At 34.3% G+C, this 19,286-nt stretch overlaps 2 protein-coding genes across 3 annotated transcripts in view; one reads left to right on the top strand and one right to left on the bottom strand.

Annotated features, from left to right (window-relative positions):
* Positions 1 to 19,286, top strand: part of RUNDC3B (RUN domain containing 3B) — a 191,054-nt gene that overhangs the window by 935 nt on the left and 170,833 nt on the right. The gene's annotated exons all lie outside the window — the stretch shown is intronic.
* Positions 1 to 19,286, bottom strand: part of ABCB1 (ATP binding cassette subfamily B member 1) — a 224,043-nt gene that overhangs the window by 135,983 nt on the left and 68,774 nt on the right. The window lies entirely within an intron of this gene.

The following is a 19,286-nucleotide window of genomic DNA, read 5'->3' as shown; positions in this document are numbered from 1 at the left end:
AGTTGAGTGCCTACTACATGCCAGCCATTGTGTGTGTGGCGTGTGTGTACTATCCACTTTTCAGCTACAGTGCTAGTGCTGGCTCTGCAGTTGTTATTAAGAGTAGGACTGTGGAGGATACCTAGTCTTTATGTCAATTATTTATTCTAAGGCCTGCCTTTCCTTAATGTTTTATAACGGTAAATGTAGTATTTCCTTACTTCAGAAAAATACAGAAACAGTAAAAGAATAATTATATTGGGCCGGGCGCGGTGGCTTACGCCTGTAATCCCAGGACTTTGGGAGGCTGACGCGGGCGGATCACGAAGTCAAGAGTTCGAGACCAGTCTGGCCAACATAGTGAAACCTCGTCCCTACTAAAAATACAAAAAATTAACCGGGCGTGGTGGGGGGGGGGGGGGGGGCGCCTGTAATCCCAGCTACTCCGGAGGATGAGGCAGGAGAATCGCTTGAACCCGGGAGGCGGTTGCAGTGAGCTGAGATCACGTCATTGCACTCCAGCTGGGGCCACAGTGGGAGACTCCATCAAAAATAATAAATAAATAAATAAATAAATTACTACTGTTTATAATAAGCCTAGTATTCAGAGAAAACTGGTTTTTAACATGCTGATATAATTCCTTTAAGTCTTATATCTGAGTGTTAAGAAAAATTGAAACCCTAAACATCAATTTCTTAGGAACTTCTCTGAACCATTGTTTTAAAATTACTTTTTTCCATCAGACTCCTAATCATCACCTAGAGATATTCCTCTTAAGAATCAGATGATAATGAAACTTTTTCTTCCTTTGCAATTTCTCCATATTTTTCCGTTATTTTTCTTGTGTGAAAATGTGTCTAGCATCTTAAGTGGAATACAGATTATAATTCCAGGACTTAAACGCAATAACTCACAGTGACTTTTAAAAAAATGCTGGGATTATTACAAATATTTATCTAGCAAGAAGACCTTCTTCATTGACTGTGATTGTATATGTGTATGTAATTATTACAGCGCTTTGAGTTGTAAGTGGTAAAGTAATATGGCATCTGTTTAATTTACCATTTGTACTGTCTAGGATGTAACTTTTTGAGACAAATAGGCTGTTAGGTTTTTTAAAGTATAGGTAAATATTTTTAAAGTGGGTAAATGGAACAATAAGCAAGGCTGATTTTCTTAACCATAATATACAGCCATTAAAAACTGCTTTAAAAATAAGGATAGTTTCAACATATACAGTGCTTCTTGGGGGGTAACATTTAATAAAAGCTCTATCAGCTTTTGTTAAACTTCACAAGGGCAATGATTCTATCTGCTTTTTGCTTAGTCTTTTTTTTTTTTTTCAAATTCTCAATATAGCATCTGATACTCAAAAAATATTTATTGAATGAATAAATTCAATGATGGCTACTGTTCCTTTTGCTTCTCCCTTTTTATCTTGACTGGCTTTAGATCATGTGATGACCATTTGTGCCCTTATCAGAGACAGTTGAAAAGAAAAGGATTTGTATTTCAACCTTATTTAAATTAAATTTTAAATTATCTTTAAGAAATTTTAGGAACGTCACACTGATTTCTGTGGACAACTCTCTGTGTTAGTTGTATTTTCATTATTGTAATTTACATTATTATTTTCCACTGTGAAATGAGTATATGCTAACTTTAGTTACCGTTTACACATAGATTTAGTGTAATAGCTAAAATAAATTGCGGTTTCTGCTCTGGATTTCATTTGTATAGTTATTTGTATGGATAACATTAAGGCTGATCTTCAGATCCAAATAGTTGATGGTGCATGTAAATTATCCATGTGTAGTAATGGGGTCTATATGATAGGCTTTATCTGAATGACTTTTACTTTTTGGAAGAAAGTCACTGTAGGCCATTTGTACATTTTAAGAAGCTGCATGACAAATTAAGAAAAATGAATAAAGTAGCATTTATGCATTTATTACTAGTTTACTTTCCAGAGTCACCAAACCCTGGGTATTTCACTCATGTCTCTTATGAATTCTTTTTTTATTTTTTATTTATTTATTTTTTATTTTTGAGATGGAGTCTCGCTCTGTCGTCCAGGCTGGAGAGCGGTGGCGCTATCATGGCGCACTGCAAGCTCCGCTTGCCGGGTTCGCACCATTCTCCTGCCTCAGCCTCCTAAGTAGCTGGAACTACAGGCGCCCTACACCACGCCTGGCTAATTTTTTGTATTTTGTTTAGTACAGACGCAGTTTCACCGTATTAGCCAGGATGGTCTCCATCTGCTGACCTCGTGATCTGCCCGCCTTGGGCCTCCAAAGTGCTGGGATTACAGGCGTTAGCCACTGTGCGCCCGGCCTCTTTTTTTATTTTTATATCTCAAATCAGAGATGATTTGATATTTAAGTTGGAAGAAAGTTGGTTTGGTGGAAATATAACTGGGTTCTAGGTTCACTTTAACTAGTGTGCACTTTTACAAGCCATGCAGCCTTTCCATTTGTTCATTTTTGTTGTCTGTAAAATAATATTGGACTAGATCATTGTTAACCTTCAATCATAGGCCTAAAATTAATAATGGCCTCCAAGCAAAATATGTTTATATTTAGTTTTGAATTTTTCCAAATATGAGCAGGGTAATAATGATAAGATAAATGTTTATTATAACTAAATTAAGTATGTCCATTTTTCTTTATAAACAAAAACATTTTGGACTGTGCCTTTCATTTTGTGATTCTCTGCTGATGTTCTGGAAAAACTGAACCATTTGCAAAACCAAAAAAATAAAAAGTCACCAGCATATATCATTCTAGTGTATCCACTTATACTTACACAGTAATGTTTTACCTTACCCCTTAAACAATTTAGGTGTTTTCTCAGGTTAAGTTTAAGGTCTTATTATATAAGTACACAATTCTTTACGTTTAAAGCATTATTTAAGTGAAGTATATGGCTTTGAACTTTGAAAATGGGTTGTTTGGATAGGTAAGATAGTCAGATAAAGAGCTGAACTGAATTTTGGCTCATCGTGATTGTATATGTGTATGTATATGTAATTCATCAGTTTTTTAGTGAACATTTACATGTCATACACTAAAAACATTTGCATGGTCCTTATTTCATCAGATAAGTACTGTTTTATCATATTTTTCATAGATTTTGGTGAAGAGATAGTAGGTTATTTGAGGACTCCAAATCTTACACACTCAACTTCAAAATATTCATACCCTTGACTTTGGCTCTGAGAACCAACTAGTATTTTCCCTGTATATTCTCTATCGTTTAGAACTTCAGAAAATTAAGTTGTTAAAGCCCTTCAGATTTTTAAAACTTGCATTTTTATCCATAATCAGATATTAGTCATTTTTCTGTCCTTTATAAGCTTCATTATTTACAGAAAACCTTATATATTCCTTTGATTTTAGTTTTGATGGCAAAGAATTAAAATCTAAATTCTCTTTCTATGACTTAACAATGTCTTATGAGCAAATTATTAAAATATACACATATAAACATTTCTGAATAACACTTGTCAAACTTTTAAGTCAATACTTTTAAGAGAAACTTCCCATGCAAAGTCGTAATTTTCCTGTTTTGTGGCTAAGAAGGACTAGTAAGAGCAATATAAGGAGTATTGTGATAAGCATGGTGGAGACAAATGATGATTTCACAATTCAGGTGTTTTTAATAACATATGCATAGTCTTAGTTTTCTATAGGTCATGATATTATTTCAGAACTTGAATATTTCAAATTACATTGGCAGCTCAGTTTTTCCATTATAGTCAGGGAATGAGAAGCTTATATTTTTATACATAACTAATATTGGAGTTAAGTTTAAAATCCTCCATCAACTGTAGTGCTTAGCATTTATTTTGGAGTGCAGGATTTGTATAACTGAGATTTATTTAAGTGTGCAAATTTAATCCACAACACATAGTATTTACAATATTTTGGATGAATTGCTTTTAAAAAAATGATTACACTTTTCCCTGCCTTCTTGAAAAAGACTATACATAGAATAATGTAATCCTTATTGATGACTTTACTCTGAATCTGCCTCTATGACTATGCCCACTGTGCAGTGGTTGTCCTTGGAGACTCTTGCGGCATGTAGAGCTTTTGCCTAAATGGCCCCAGAAGATTATGTGTTTGGAGTTCTTTAAGCTTTTGCATACTTCTGTTTCTTCCTATCAAGTTATTTGTTATTTCTTACAACTCTTTCTATTTCTAGCAGTTCTTTTCTTTGTACTTCCCATTCTGACTTGCCGATTATAATTTGTTGGGACCTAGGAAAATATGTAACTAAACTTTTCAAATGTTTATTTATTTATTTATTTATTTTAAAAGCACCCAGAGGCCTGAGTTAAGTTTAGTGAGCTTTAGAACTCTGAACTTCTTAACATTCTAGTTGCTAACTAATCAGAAAAACTGTCTATTCTGTGCTTGAACTTGGTGGGAGAAATGCAGATATGTGAAATGTTATTGAATATTAATGACAATAAAATCTGTCTTATCCTGTTTTGTGTTGCTATAAAGTAATACCTGAGGCTGGGTAGTTTATAAAGAAAAGAGGTTTATTTAGCTCACGGTTCTGTAGGTTGTACAAGAACCGTGGCCTCAGCGTCTGCTGGGCTTCTAGTGAGGGCTTTTGTGCTTCATCAAACATTGGTGGAGTCAAAGGGGAAGCAGGCAGATGTGAAGAGAGACCAAACCCAAGGGGCATCCTGGTTTTATATCAACCTACTCTTCTAGGAACTGGTCCATTCTCCCTTGAGACCAGTCCAGCCTTGCTAGAGTGAGAACTGGCTCACTACTGGGAGGTGAGTACCAAGCCATTCATGAGGTATCCACCCCCATGATTACCCAAACACTTCCCGCTAGGCCCCACTTCCCAACACCATCACATTGGGGATCAAATTTCAACATGTCATTTGATGGGGGCAGACCAACCATATACGGATTGCAGCATGATCCTTTAAAGAACTTTAAATCTGTTGGCCAGGCATGGTGGCTCACACCTGTAATCCTAGGACTTTGGGAGGCTAAGGCGGATGCATCACCTGAGGTCAAGAGTTCGAGATCAGCCTGGCCAACATGGTGAAACCCCATCTCTACTAAAAATACAGACATTAGCTGGGTGTGCTGTGGGATGGGAGGCACCTGTAATTCCAGCTACTCGGGAGACTGAGGGAGGAGAATTGCTTGAACCCCGGGGTGGAGGTTGCAGTGAGCCGAGACTGCACTACTTCACCCCAGCCTGGGAGAAGGAGTGAGACTCTGTCTCAAAACAAACAAACAAACAAAAAACAAAAAAAAACAAACAAACTTTGAATCCAGTGGTTTCCTTTTTTTTTTTTTTTTTTTTTTTACTATTTGCTTGAGTATGCCTCATAAGACTATTCATACCTTGGCTATAGTGATTATAATATTTTTGGCTAAAGCTCTTTTAGTCATTTTATATGTAGTAGAACTTTGGGTTTGGATTCAGCATTAGTTATATACCTTGGAAGCAGGTTCAGTATTATTCAATATTTCTAAGGATTATTCATGCTCTAATTAGTAGATGCTTACAATGGAGGTAGGATGATCCTCTTTTAAACTACTAGTCCTAGAGTAGACATTTCAACATTCACAAAAGGTCATTATCTCTTCCCCCAACCAAACTGCGTTCATATTAATTGACAACAGAGACTAGCTATCCCCCAGTCCTTTACTAGGGGGTATTTATTTTAACTCTGCTGCTTGATAATTGTCAAAATTTCAGTTGAGAGATGATATTCAAGGGGGAATGTTTGAAGCTTACCCACTCTTCTATTCCCTCTTACAGGTTTATAAAATATATCCCTGGGTCAGTCCAAAGCATCAGAGAGAATTGGGTATGTAGACTGCATTGCTCCACACTCTTCTATCCCCAATTGCTTTTACCTAGTTGTATATTGGAAAGATTCCATCAGTCTGCATTGAAGGTCATCATAAGAATGTGTCACAGAGGGTCTTGAAGTTATTGTCAAGGACATTATTATGTCAAAACGGGCTTCTTTTTTGTGAAGACTTCTGTGGGAAATCTCTGTGTTTAGTGCCAACAATTTGTATTTTCAAGCAATTGATTTATTTATATCTATTGGACACAAATGAATGTATAACTGACAACTTCATATTTTTCTCATGCAGCTGTTAGAAATCTTAGTGTCAAGTCTGTAGTCAACCTCTACGAGATATGTAGCATATTGTGATAATACTTTTAGCCTTAATTCTAGCTCTACTATGCCACTATTCTTTTAATATAAATTTTTATTGACTTATACTTTCCATATAGAAAAGCATACATAACATAACTTTCATTTTTTTGTGGTAGGGCACAATGTTGTAACTAGCACCCAGGTTAAGAGAAAGAACTGTTCAAATATCAAGACCTCCTCCTTGCTTTCTTGTAGTTCATACCCATATTAAGGATAACTACTCTCCTGGTTTTTAACACCATGGTTTGTTTTGCCTTTTTAAATATTTTAAATGAATGGAATACTATGGTACATAACTTTTTGTGTTTAGCTTATTTTGTTCAGCATTATGTTTGCAAGGTTCATCCGTTTTGTTGCATGTTGCTGTACTTTGTTCATTTTCATTGCTGTGTCTTATTTCATTGGATGAATATACCACAATATTTCCATTCTGTCGCTGATTGTCGTTTGAGTTGCTTCCGCTTTTTGATTACTACTAACTAAATATTTATTCATATTTATTTTGGTGACAATATGTACATTTTTCTGTCAGATGTTATCTTGGAGTGGAATTGATGAGTCATATGGCATGCAGATATTCAGCTTCAGTAGATATGAAAGTTTTCAAAAGGAGTTGTACCAACACTCATACTACTGAGCAGTGTGTGTAGGAGTTCCAGTTTTCTGTATCCTAACTAATGCTTGAAATTTTCTTTCATTTTAGCCAATCTTCTGTGTCTGTTGGGGTGTCACATGGTGGTTTTAGTTTGCATTTTCTTGATGTCTAATGAAGTCAAGCACCTTTCTGTAAGTCTGTAGGCCACTTGGAGATTTGCTTTCGTGAAATGCCAATTCAAGTCACTTAGCGACTGGAATCTCTGCTTTTTGTTTATATTTTAGTTGTGTAGTTCTTTGTACATTCTGTATGGGAATCTTTTCTTGGATAAATGTAATGCAAATGTCTTCCATTTGGTGGCTTTATTTTTCACTCTGTAGTACGTTTTGATGAATAGAAATTTCTGATTGGAAAATGGTCCATACATTTCCTTCATGGCTAATGTTTATTGTAATGTCTTTAAGAAGCCAGCCTACTCCAAAGTAATGAAAATATGCTTTTTTTCTTCTAAAGCTTTGTTGTTTTATTTTTACATTTATACCAACGATTCATCTGTAGTTTATTTATGGTGTGAAGTACAGGGGTCAAGATTCAATATTTCCCTTAAGGAAAATCAACTGACCTGGTACCATTTATTGGAAAGACCATTGTATTAGTCTGTTCTCATGCTGCTGTAAGGACATACCCGAGACTGGGTAATTTATGAAGGAAAGAAGTTTAATTGATTCACGGGTCTGCAGGGCTGAGGAGGCCTCAGGAAACTTACAAGCATGGTGGAAGGGGAATCTAATATGTCCTTCTTTGCAAGGCAGCAGGAGAGAGAAGAATGAGAACCAAGCAAAGGGGGAAGCAAAACCATCAGCTCTCATGAGCACTTACTCACTATCATGAGACTAGCATGGGGGAAACCATCCCTATGGTTCAATTACCTCCCATCGGCTCCCTCCCATGATATGTGGGGATTATGGCAACTACATTTCAAGATGAGATTTGGATGGGGACACAGCCAAACTGTATCAACCATACTTTCTCCGCTACACTCAAGCATCACATTTATCTTAGGTGACTGGATAATTTGTGGTCTATTTCTAGACTTTCTTTTTTCCAGTAGTCTATTTGTCTATCCTGAGCTAATATCATACTACAATAAAACCTATAACTTTATATTATGCCTTGATGTTTGGTAATACAAGTTTTCTAGCTTTGTTTTTCAAGATTATCTTGGCTATTCTTGGCCTTTTACAAACTAAATTTTAGAATCAACTTGTCAATTTCTGTTAAATTTTTTTTCTGGGATTTTTATTAAGCTTGTACTGATACTATAAATCAGTTTTGGGAAAGCTGTCATCTTTATAATATTAAGACTTACATGCAACCCATGAACATAATCTATTTCTTTATATGTTTAAATATTCTAGAATTTTTGTCAATAATGTAGTTTTGCATATATAGATATTTTAAATCTCTTATTCGATTTATTCTTACATATTTGATATATTTTTGTATTATGGTAACTGAAATCATTGAAAACTTTTCATTTTCTTGTGGTTGTTGGTTTATCGATATAAACTTGACCTTTTGAAATACTGGTCTTATATCTAGCAGTCTTACCAGATTTCTTTATTAATTCTAAGAGAATTTTTGCAGTTAAAAATTTTTCTTCTGAGTACACAGTCATGTCATCTGCCTATTTTATTTCTTCCTTTTTCAATCTTTATGGCTTTTCTTTTTTGTCTTATTGCACTGGCTAGGACCACTAATGCAGTGTCGCAGAAAACATTCAAAAGTTTATTATTAAATAGGATGTTTGCAGTAGGTTTTTCTTAGTTCTTTTCTATTTCAAAATTGCTGATAATTTTTATCATAAATGGGTGCTGATTATTGTATTATTAAGTTTTTTTTGTCTTTCAAGATAAACATGATTTTTCTCCCTTTTATTGTTTTCATAGTGAATTATGTTGACTTTTGCATGTTAAACCACTCTGGAATAAAAAAACATTGAGTTGTGATGTATTGTCTTTTTGAAATATCTTTGCATTCAGGGAGTTAATAATTTCTTTGGGATTTTTGCATATTTATTCATGGTAGAGATTGGTATGTAATTGTCCTTTCTTATAATGTTCTTGTCTGGTTTTGTCATTAAGGTTATTTGGCTTTATAAAACAAGTTGGGAAGTGTGTGTGTGTGTGTGTGTGTGTTTGTGTATGTGTGTGTATGTGTATGTATTTCCCTCCCCTGTTCTGTAGAACAGTTTGTGTAAGACTGATATTATTTCTTTCTTAAACATTTGGAAGAATTCACTAGGGAAGCAATGTGAACCGCAAATTGTCTTTGTGGGAAATAATTTAGTAACGGAATCAATTCATTTAATAAATACTGAACAATTCAGATTTCCTGTGTCTTCTGGTATGAGTTTCAGTAGATTTTTCATGGACCATACCTATTTCATTCATATTGTCAATTTTTTTTTTTTTTTTTTTTGCTAAGACTTTTCTTAATATCCTCTTAATGTCTTTTTATTATTTGAAAGATCTGTAGTGATTTCCCATTTTTCTTTCCTGATATTATAATCTCCATTTTCCCCATTTATTTTGCTAGGCATTTACTAATTTTACCAACTTTTTCAAAAAATAGCATTTGACTTTGTTGATTTTCTCTGTCGACTCCTGTTTATTTAAAACTCTGTTATCTAACTTTCAAACAGTTGAAGGTTTTTTAGTTATCTTTTATTTGTTGATTTCGAATGAATTCTGTTGTGCAGAGAACATATTCTGAAAGATTTCAAGCTTTTGAAATTTGTCGATGCTTGCTATATGATGCAGTATATGGTTAGTTTCAACGTATATTTCATATACATTTGGAAATAATGTGTATTGTGTCATTGTTGATTGCACGATTTATATATGTCAGTTAAGTTAGTGTTTTAATTGCCTTGTTCATATCCTCTGTATTCTTACTTTTTTTTTGTATACTATTTAGTATTGAGAGAGATGTGTTAAAGTCTACCTCTATGACTGTAGATTTTTGTTTCTCCTTTTAGTTTAGTCATTTTTACTATAAATATTTTGTTTTATTACTAGTTTTATGGCGATTTAGAATTGTGGTCTCTTCCTAGTAGTTTGATTCATTTTAATCATGAAATGTCCCACATTATCTCTAACAGTGCCACTACCTTGAAGTCTGTTTTATCTGCTATTATACAGTTATAATAGCTTTCTTTTATTAATGTTCATATGATGTCTCTTTTTCCATCTTTTACTTTCACTTTTGCCGTTTCTGGGCTCTTATATTTAGAGTGTCCTTGTAGGTAAGATAGGATTGAATTTTACGTTTTATCAAGTCTGATAGCCTTAGTCTTTTAGTTATTTAGCCCATTTTAATTAATGTTATCAGTATTATATTTGGATTTATAACTATCTTACTGTTCATTGTATGTTTGCTTTTTTCTCTTTTCTTGCCATCTTAGATATTAATATTTTTATAGTTCCATTTATTCCATGATTCCAGTTTTTTACTTTGTGAACTTGTGAGTCATATATTCCATTTCTTTATATATGTTTATATATATTTCTATTCTTCTGGCAGTTACCTTTGATTTATTACAGTCTAATGCAAATTATAACTTTTACTGCTTTTTCAATAGTGTTAGAACCATTTATTCCCCCTCATCCTAAAACATACTCAGCCTCCTGAGTAGCTAGGACTGCAGACATGCACCATCACACCCAGCTATTTTTTTTTTTTTTTTTTAATTTGTAGATACAGGATCTCGCTGTGTTGCCCAGCTGGTCTCGAACTGCTGGCCTCAGGCGGTCCTCCTGCCTCAGCCTCTAAAAGTGTTGGGATGACAGGCATGAGTCACCACGTGTGTCTCCATTATCTTTTTACACTCCAATTACATTGTGTTAAAATTTACCAGGCCTCACTTGATTCATATTCTTTCCCATGGTTTCTATTCTTGTTTCTCTTTATGCTTCAGCTTGTATGTTTTCTATTGACTTCTTTTTCTAGTTCCTTAATTATGTCTTATGCTGTGTCTATTCTACTGTTTAATCCATTGAATGAGTTTTTAATTTCAGGTAGTTCTAGAATTTTTATTTCATTTTTTAAAATAGACTCTAACCCTCTGATTTTAAAAACCTATCTTTTTACCTATGTCCTTCATTTCTTTTAGTCTCTTGAATATATTAATCGCATTTATCTTAAAGTTCTTATTAACTTTGAATTTTGAATTATCTTTATATCTTCTTTTATGGTCTGGTTTTTCTCTCTCTTACTCCTTCCTTTGTCGTGTATTCCTATCCTTTGTCACATCTGGAATGTTATTGAATGCCACATAGTATTTATTAAGTTCTTTAATACTTTTGTTGTTCTTTTAGTACTATCACGTTTACCCTTTTGTCAACTATTATGTGTCAAAGTATTCATAAGAACATAGTATACAATAGAAATAGACCACAGTGGAGTAAACAGATGGAATGCACCACTCAATTTTAGAAAGATATCACCAACAGTACTAGTACCCATGGTCAATAGTGTAGGTTAATGCCCACTTTGCTTTACTAGTGTTCATCTTCCTCCAGAGATAGAGTAGTAGCTGATTGCTTTCATCCAGTCCGGGACTGTGCTGAATCCAGACTGGGTTTTAGCCATGGTTAGTCTTGAACAACCTACAGTTTGCTCCTGGCCTTTCAGGATTTTCAACTTAGATTTGGTATATTTTCTAGCACCCTTCCTCCAACAAGCCAAAACAACAAAATGCACTCTGATTTGGGGGCGACAGTAAACAATCACAGTAACTACTGTTTACCGAAAGCTGGCCAACAGCTGAATGTGCACTAAATGAAAGAGCTCTTCTTCCCTGCCTTCCTCTTTCACTCTGACACTAGTTGCACATTCAAAAACAAATCCTCCCAAATATGTACTGTTTTGAAAATATTTTATGAAAGACAGAAAGTGGATATAATGCACATATTTTGTTGTTTTAGCTAGGTAAAATGATTTATTGTCTGTTATCTCCAGTGATGGTGATTGTCTTTAGAGGAGGTTAGGAAAACAATGTCCCCCAAAGATTCATATTTAACATTAGATTTTGTGATTTTTAAATCTTAGTATTTACACAACCAAATCTTCTGTTACATTTCAGGTCTAATATCAAAATTAATATTAATAACGATTTAAAATTTTAATAAATCTACCACAAAACATCTATGTCTTAACATGATAAGAAAATATATTTAATTTATACATGGCCAATATGCTTTTTGGAGGAAAAATATTAGATTCAGCCTTTATGACTAATAATGGAAATTTTAATTATAATAATTTTTATTTAAATTAGATTTATTTTATAGTTAAGGATAACATGGCCAAAATTCAAACCCAAATATATCTGGTTTCAAAACATATATATATTTTTAATACTGTTCTGTCTTGATTGTCCGTGATACAAGTCAGCTGATGTGTGTGTTTGCATAGACAGAAACTGGGAACTTTCATTTTCTTAGCATTCTAGTGATGATAAACCATGAACACTATATGTTACGGTTTTTTTCTGTTCTTCGTATTGTTCTATTGCTGCTTTTAATGTCTAGCTTACTAGAAAGCTCACTTATGTTAAAGTATTCTATTTGAATATTTTCATTTGTTCTTGTGTAACGAACAATTAGATTCCCAAGGGATATGTAATCCAAGTATATAAAGTGTTCTTTATTAAAATAATTTTAATTGGGAGTTCTTTCATATGAGGTTAAATCAATTTATTTTAAGATAGGAAGTTTTCTTGGTTTGATAACTTACTAATTTTAGATGAATCTTTTTGGAAAGTTTTGTCTTTTTTATTTTAAGAGTGTGCTTCTAATGTTATTTTTTGTGTTTGGCAATCTGCTGTCATCAGTCTGCTTATATAGCAATACAAGATGTTAATAATAGAGTATTTCCATCCTTAAGTGTCTAGATTAACAATTCTCTTTTAAAATAAATTTTGACAGTACAGATTGAGAAAATATTTTAAATACACATCTCTTTTTATTTAATTTAAAAAATTTTCCTTTTTAGAGACAGAGCCTTGCTCTGTTACACAGGCTGGAGTGCAGACGCATGACCATAGCCCACTGTAACCTTGAATTCCTGGGTTTGAGTTATCTTCTTGCCTCAGCCTTCTGAGTTGCTTAGAATAACAGCCTATTTCCACCATGCCTGGCTAATTTTTAAATTTCTTTATAGAGATGGGGTCTTGCTTTGTTGCTCAAACTCCTGACCTCAAGCCATCGCTGTGGCCTCAGCTTTGCAAAGTTTTGGGATTACAGGTGTGAGCCACCACACCTGGCGCTGCTTTCTTCCTTTATTTTTAAGTTGATTTTTACATTGGGTAAATTTTTTTTGAAATAATAAAATATCACAAAGAGAGTTCATGTTTCAGGGTACAAATTTCAGGGAAGATGGTTGGGACTTTTTTTGGTTCCAATAAAAGTTTATTCACAAAAACATGCAACTAGTTGCTTTAGGCTTGTGGACAACAGTCTGTAGACCTCTTCTTAAAGGATATGTGAAAGGTATTTTTTCTCATTATAAAATATTTTAAATAGATTAAAATTATATTAGAAAATAAAGAGGAAAATACACATGATGTTTGAGAATTCTTTTTTTTTTTTGTGGGTGGGGGGCAGGGAGTCTCGCTCTGTTGCCAGGCTGGAGTGCAGTGGTATGATCTGGGCTCACTGCAACCTCTGCCTCCCAGGTTCAAGCAATTTTCCTGCCTCAGCCTCCCTGGTAGCTGGGACTACAGGTGCATGCCACCATGCCCAGCTAATTTTTTTTTTTTTTTTTTTGTATTTTAGTAGAGACAGGGTTTCACCATGTTTCCCAGGCTAGTCTCAAACTCCTGAGCTCAGGCAATCTGCCTGCCTCAGCCTCCCAAAGTGCTAGGATTACAGGCGTGAGCCACCATGCCCGGCTGAGAATTTGTAAATTTCATAATATTTGAAAAAAGAAGGGAAATTACTTTTTTGGTTTGTTTCTTTGTTTCCGTTCTTTCACCCAGGCTGAAATGCAGTTGGCACCATCTCGGCTCACTGCGATCTCTTCTTCCCAGGTTTAAGTGATTCTCCTGCCTCAGCCTCCTGAGTAGCTGGTACTACAAGTGTGCACCACCACACCTGCCTAACTTTTGTATTTTTAGTAGAAATGGGATTTCACTATGTTGGCCAGGCTGGTCTCAAACTTCTGATCTCAGATGATCCACCTGCCTTGGCCTCCCAAAGTGTTGGGATTACAGGCATGAGCCACCGTGCCCAGACCTGCAAATTGTTCATTCCGAAACATTCTTTTGTGTTTGTGATGTAAAATATAAGAGAGCAAATAGGTCTTCCAGTGAACAGTTATGTCTTGAGTATTGTGCTTATTATCACCTATAGTCACTGCTTATATTATGTTTGGTGTGGATCGTGTCATATCTCTTGGAAGCCATCTTCTTGTTGATCATCGATGCTGACTGTTATTTTAATGGCAGAGGATAATTACCTCACCCCTCTGTTAGAGACTACTAAAAGCAATGGCATATAATAAGGAATATTGTAAATTTGGTTTGAAATAGTGGAGAGTTCTCTGTCTCCTATTTTGGATACTTACATTCTATTAAAAACATCACTCTTATTAATGACTTTAACCTTTGTGAGCCCTTTTAAGTTTTGAAATGTGATGATTCTAGATGTTTTCATGTACATTAGTTATCTTCAGATATAATTGCATGTAAAGGGATATAGCATGGTATAATAAGAAAGTCTATTTTATTTGAACATTTATTTTTTTCTGAAGCATATTTGATAAATGGCCAAATAATATATGCTTGTCGTAAAGGGATAGGAATATAATTTTTTCCTACTTATTCTCTCTGTGTATATATGGATATATATATATTATTAATGCAGAACATTAAATATTAAAGATGAATTTTCCCTGTAAAAATAATTTCTAATAAAAACTATAGACATTTAAGAAAATTATTTTTGATTTATCCTCACATTTAAAATTTTTGAATTATTTTTAATTATAATTATGTTACAAATCTATGAACTATGGAAGGAATTAATGTAATGTGGATGTAATTAATATGTTTTAAACAGTTTTGGTAACTCTCTCATTTCTCTTGCTATGTTGACAAAGGGAAAAAGGTAGTTCATGCTTTTTTAGGTTTTAAAGTTTTAGTCACAATCATTCTTTTTTTGTTGTTTGTTTGAGACGGAGTTTTGCTCTTGTTGCTCAGGCCGGAGAGCAGTGGCACGATCTCGGCTCACTGCAACCTCCACCTCCTGGATTCAAGTGATTCTCCTACCTCAGCCACCTGAGTATCTGGAATTACTGGCATGCACCACCACACCCAGCTAATTTTTTGTATTTTTGGTAGAGACGGAGTTTCATTGTGTTGGCCAGGCAGGTCTTGAACTCTTGACCTCAGGTTATTCACCTGCCTCAGCCTCCCAAAGTGCAGGGATTGCAGGCTTGAGCCACCATACCCGGCCCATTCTTTCTTATTTCTAAGCTAACAAAAATTTCCTTGGACTTTGAAGGTGGGAAAGAGAATCTTTTTAAATAGAGACTTTTCAAAAACTGCATTTCAAAATCTTAATTGTAAGTCTCTTTTATGTAAACTTTTGATTTTTAATTTTTATGTAAAAGCTGTTACTTAGACTTCATTTGATATTTTTAGACATTCATCAAATTGTCATTTCATGATTCAAAAATCATTCCATTTTAGGAAACAGATGACTAATATTAATGTCATCATTATCAGGAAATAGCTCAGCATCTGTGTGATATTTCTTAGATACATTAAAATTCTTTTTACAGGTTTGATTTTTATAGCACATCTTAGTTACTGTGTTGTGGAGGACAGATCCTCATTACTCTCGCATATACTCATGACTAGCTATATGATTTTAGAGAAGTGAGTATTGAGTGGGAAGAGTCGGTTAGCTGAAAGTGAAGCATAGACTCTAAGGGATTGATATGCATTCTGAAGTTCTGGGTTGTGTTGGAGGGAGGAGAGCAGGATGTGAATGATGAAGCAAAGCTGGAGAACATTATTTTTCTTCATTACTGACTTTGATATAGTAGAAATTTTTGTAATGCTTTCTCACCCTTAAATATCTTTCTGCTTGAAAATCATAGAAATTGTGTCTAAGGATATGCTTTGGGATATTTGGACTTTGCTTTTGTTTTAGTTTTTAGTTAGCTGTTGAGTTTAAAGTAATGTAGTGCTCTGATATTTGACATTTTATGTTTTTATGACACAGATAGTATCTTCTGTAAGAATGTAACCTGGTAACATAGAAAACTATTTGTGCATTTTGTTAACCACTGATTGATCCATATATGTCTCTTGATATGAAAATATATGCAGTAATAACCATGGCTTTTTGTTCCCTCTGCATTTTACAAAGTAAATAGTTTGTTAGGTAATTTAGTGTTATTCCTGGAGAACAGTAGTGACTAAAATCTTACCCGACTGTTAAAGGTGGAAATTGAGTTCTAACCTAGATTTTTATCTTTGATGAATTAAGTACTTTGTTAATTTTGTTTTCAAATATAAATTTCTGTTTATTTTATGGAGGTGCATTACTATCTTAAATGGCTAATTTTTACAAGCAGTAGGTTATTCCTTCCTTGAGCAATCTGGTTGCAGAGTTAACTTTCTTATTCCATTCTACTGAATGAAGATTAGAGAAAAGCATTCAGAAATTTCCTCCTATTCAGGTCAAAGGTGGAGGTGGAGATTGTGTGCTTTTTATTTATTCATTTTAGAAACATTTCTCATTTCCTTTTCCTACACATTGTACTGATTATTCTTATTAAAAGTTTGCCAAGGATTGGCAGCATTATTCTCGTATTGTCACTGAGATGGACAAAGGAAATAAAAGTTTTAAAGTCCCTTTTAAATCTAGTTTCTCTTTATCTTTTTGTTTCTATCCATTTAGTATGCGTTACATCAGGCATTATCTAACTTGACTATCCTTTAGGTACAAGAAACTAATTTTATCAGTGTTACTTCCTATATGTTGTTTCTCGTTATTGCATGATAATTTACTCCATTGATCTCCAGTTGCTGTTGTAGATAATACTGTGTAGTCGAACATTAATCTGTCTCAGCATTTCTCAATCAGGATTATTCATCTGAACCAAAGAAGACTGAAAATTATTTGAGTGATTATATTCTCAATTATCCCAAATATATATAATGGTGTATAATTTGTATCATTCGAGTTTCATAGGAGAGTTATTTCATTACACACCAAGAATGCCATAGGGTGGCATTTCTGAAAGTGCACTTCTGGACCCGGATGCTTTCAGAGGTCCACAAGGTCAAAATTACTTTCTTAACTATTCTAAGACATTATTTGCCTTTTAAAATTCCCATTCTCTTTTGTTGTTGTTGTTATTATTGTCATTTTCTTTGTCTTTTTTATTAAAAATTCCCATTTTCTAACAAGTGTATGCTGGAGTTTTCCAGATGCTACATAATGTGTGCTATTCTAATAGCTTGAATAAAAAAGTAGTAATATAATCTAATTGTCTTATATTAAACACATTAAAGATATTTGCAAACATGTAAACAGTGCTATTCTTGCTATGTTTTTCTTTTGGAAAATGCAGTTTTCATAAAAATTTTTATGCAGCATGTAATGAATTTATTTTGTTTGTAATTAGTAAATAAATACAGGCAGTTCTTACTTTGCATGGTTCCAGTATTTCATAATTTAGTTAAGTAACATCAATCTTACCTAGTAACATGGTTTCAATTTGAATTACCACTGTAACTCAGCTGTGAGTAGTTGCATAAAATACACATTTTGCCACTGGCTCTTTAGTCCACAAACTACTATGTAACTAACAAATACACATCATAATCAGACACCAGTAATATAACTTCTTTCAAAGTCTGTCTAGGATTGGTCCCTATGCATCTGAAAATGGATAATCAAAAACGGTGAATTGGCCAACTTGCAGAGATGAAAGTACAGAAAATAAATGGAAAATGATAGCTGGGTGTGGTGGCTTATGCCTGTAATCCCAGCACTTTGGGAGGTCAAGGCGGGCAGATCACGAGGTTAGGAGATCAGGACCATCCTGGCTAACATGGTGAAACCCCGGCTCTACTAAAAAAATACAAAAAATTAGCCGGGCTTGGTGGTGGGCACGTGTAGTGCCAGCTACTTAGGAGGCTGAGGCAGGAGAATGGTGTGAACTGGTGAGGCGGAGCTTATAGTGAGCTGAGATCGCAGCATTGCACTCCAGCCTGGGCAACAGATTGAGACTCCGTCTCAAAGAAAAAAAAAATGGAAAATGATAATGCTTAAAGTGAGATTTGCATGAATATAAAGGGAGTTACAGAATAAATTATTGATCATGGGAATTTGCACATTTCTCCTATTTAAGAAAATCTACATATACAGCCAAGGGAACTTAGTGGAGGCAAATGTTGATATAAAAATGAGGAAAGAATGTTGAATATTGTAGGGACATGGATGCAGCTGGAAACTATCGCAAGAACAGAAAACCAAACACCGCACGTTCTCACTCATAGGTGGGAATTGAACAATGAGAACACTTGGACGCAGGAAGGGGAGCATCACACACCAGGGCCTGTTGTGGGGTGGGGGGAGGGGGGAGGGGTAGCATTAGGAGATACACCTAATGTAAATGATGAGTTAATAGTTGCAGCACACCAACATGGCACATGTATACATATGTACCAGACCTGCACATTGTGCCCATGTACCCTAGGACATAAAATATAATTTAAAAAAAAAATGAAGAAAGTGGTTGCAACAGAAAGGATGAAAATGTCCCAGAGGAAGTGACGCCGACAGAACACTTCACATTAAAGGGCTTCTCAGAGGTATTTCGCAGCATTGAAAGTGTAAAGGAAAACATATTGGAAGCTAGTTTGAGAAATATGGCAGTTTGCAAAAAGACAGAAAAAGAGGCTTACGCTGTATCTTAAGTTACACTAAATGAGAAGAATGAGGCAAGCACTGTTCAGACTACTCTTCATACGTTTGTTACAAAGAAGTAAAACACTTGAATTCTCAATGTTTCTAATGTTTTAAAGTACAGTGTACTAAATAAATCTGTTTTACTATTTTTCATTTCCCTATACAACTGGTTGCTAAGAAAGTTTTTAATGTTTTGACAAAAATTTATAAAGGCCACAGGAAAATTATAATTTTTAATTATAAAGATGATTTTGCATGGTTTCAACTTGCAGAGTTATTGTTATGGTCCTCTACTGCTGTGCTAAGTGAGGACTGCCTGTATTTAAAATCTTTTAGTTCAATTTCTAGTATGGTAAATACTAGATACAACCCAAATCTTTCTATATTTCCCTTTATACCTGTCTCCTATATTTTCTGTCCTGATTGAATAGCATAACTATCAAGAGTAAAACCTGAAAAAAAGCTTGTACTCTTTTATCTTCTTTATAGTTTTTGTTTCTAATC

The sequence above is a fragment of the Piliocolobus tephrosceles genome, chromosome 8, assembly GCF_002776525.5.
Source record: "Piliocolobus tephrosceles isolate RC106 chromosome 8, ASM277652v3, whole genome shotgun sequence".
Classification (NCBI taxonomy): Eukaryota; Metazoa; Chordata; class Mammalia; order Primates; family Cercopithecidae; genus Piliocolobus; species Piliocolobus tephrosceles.
Note: the sequence above shows the minus strand (reverse complement) of the source record. Positions and strands in the feature narration are given on the sequence as shown.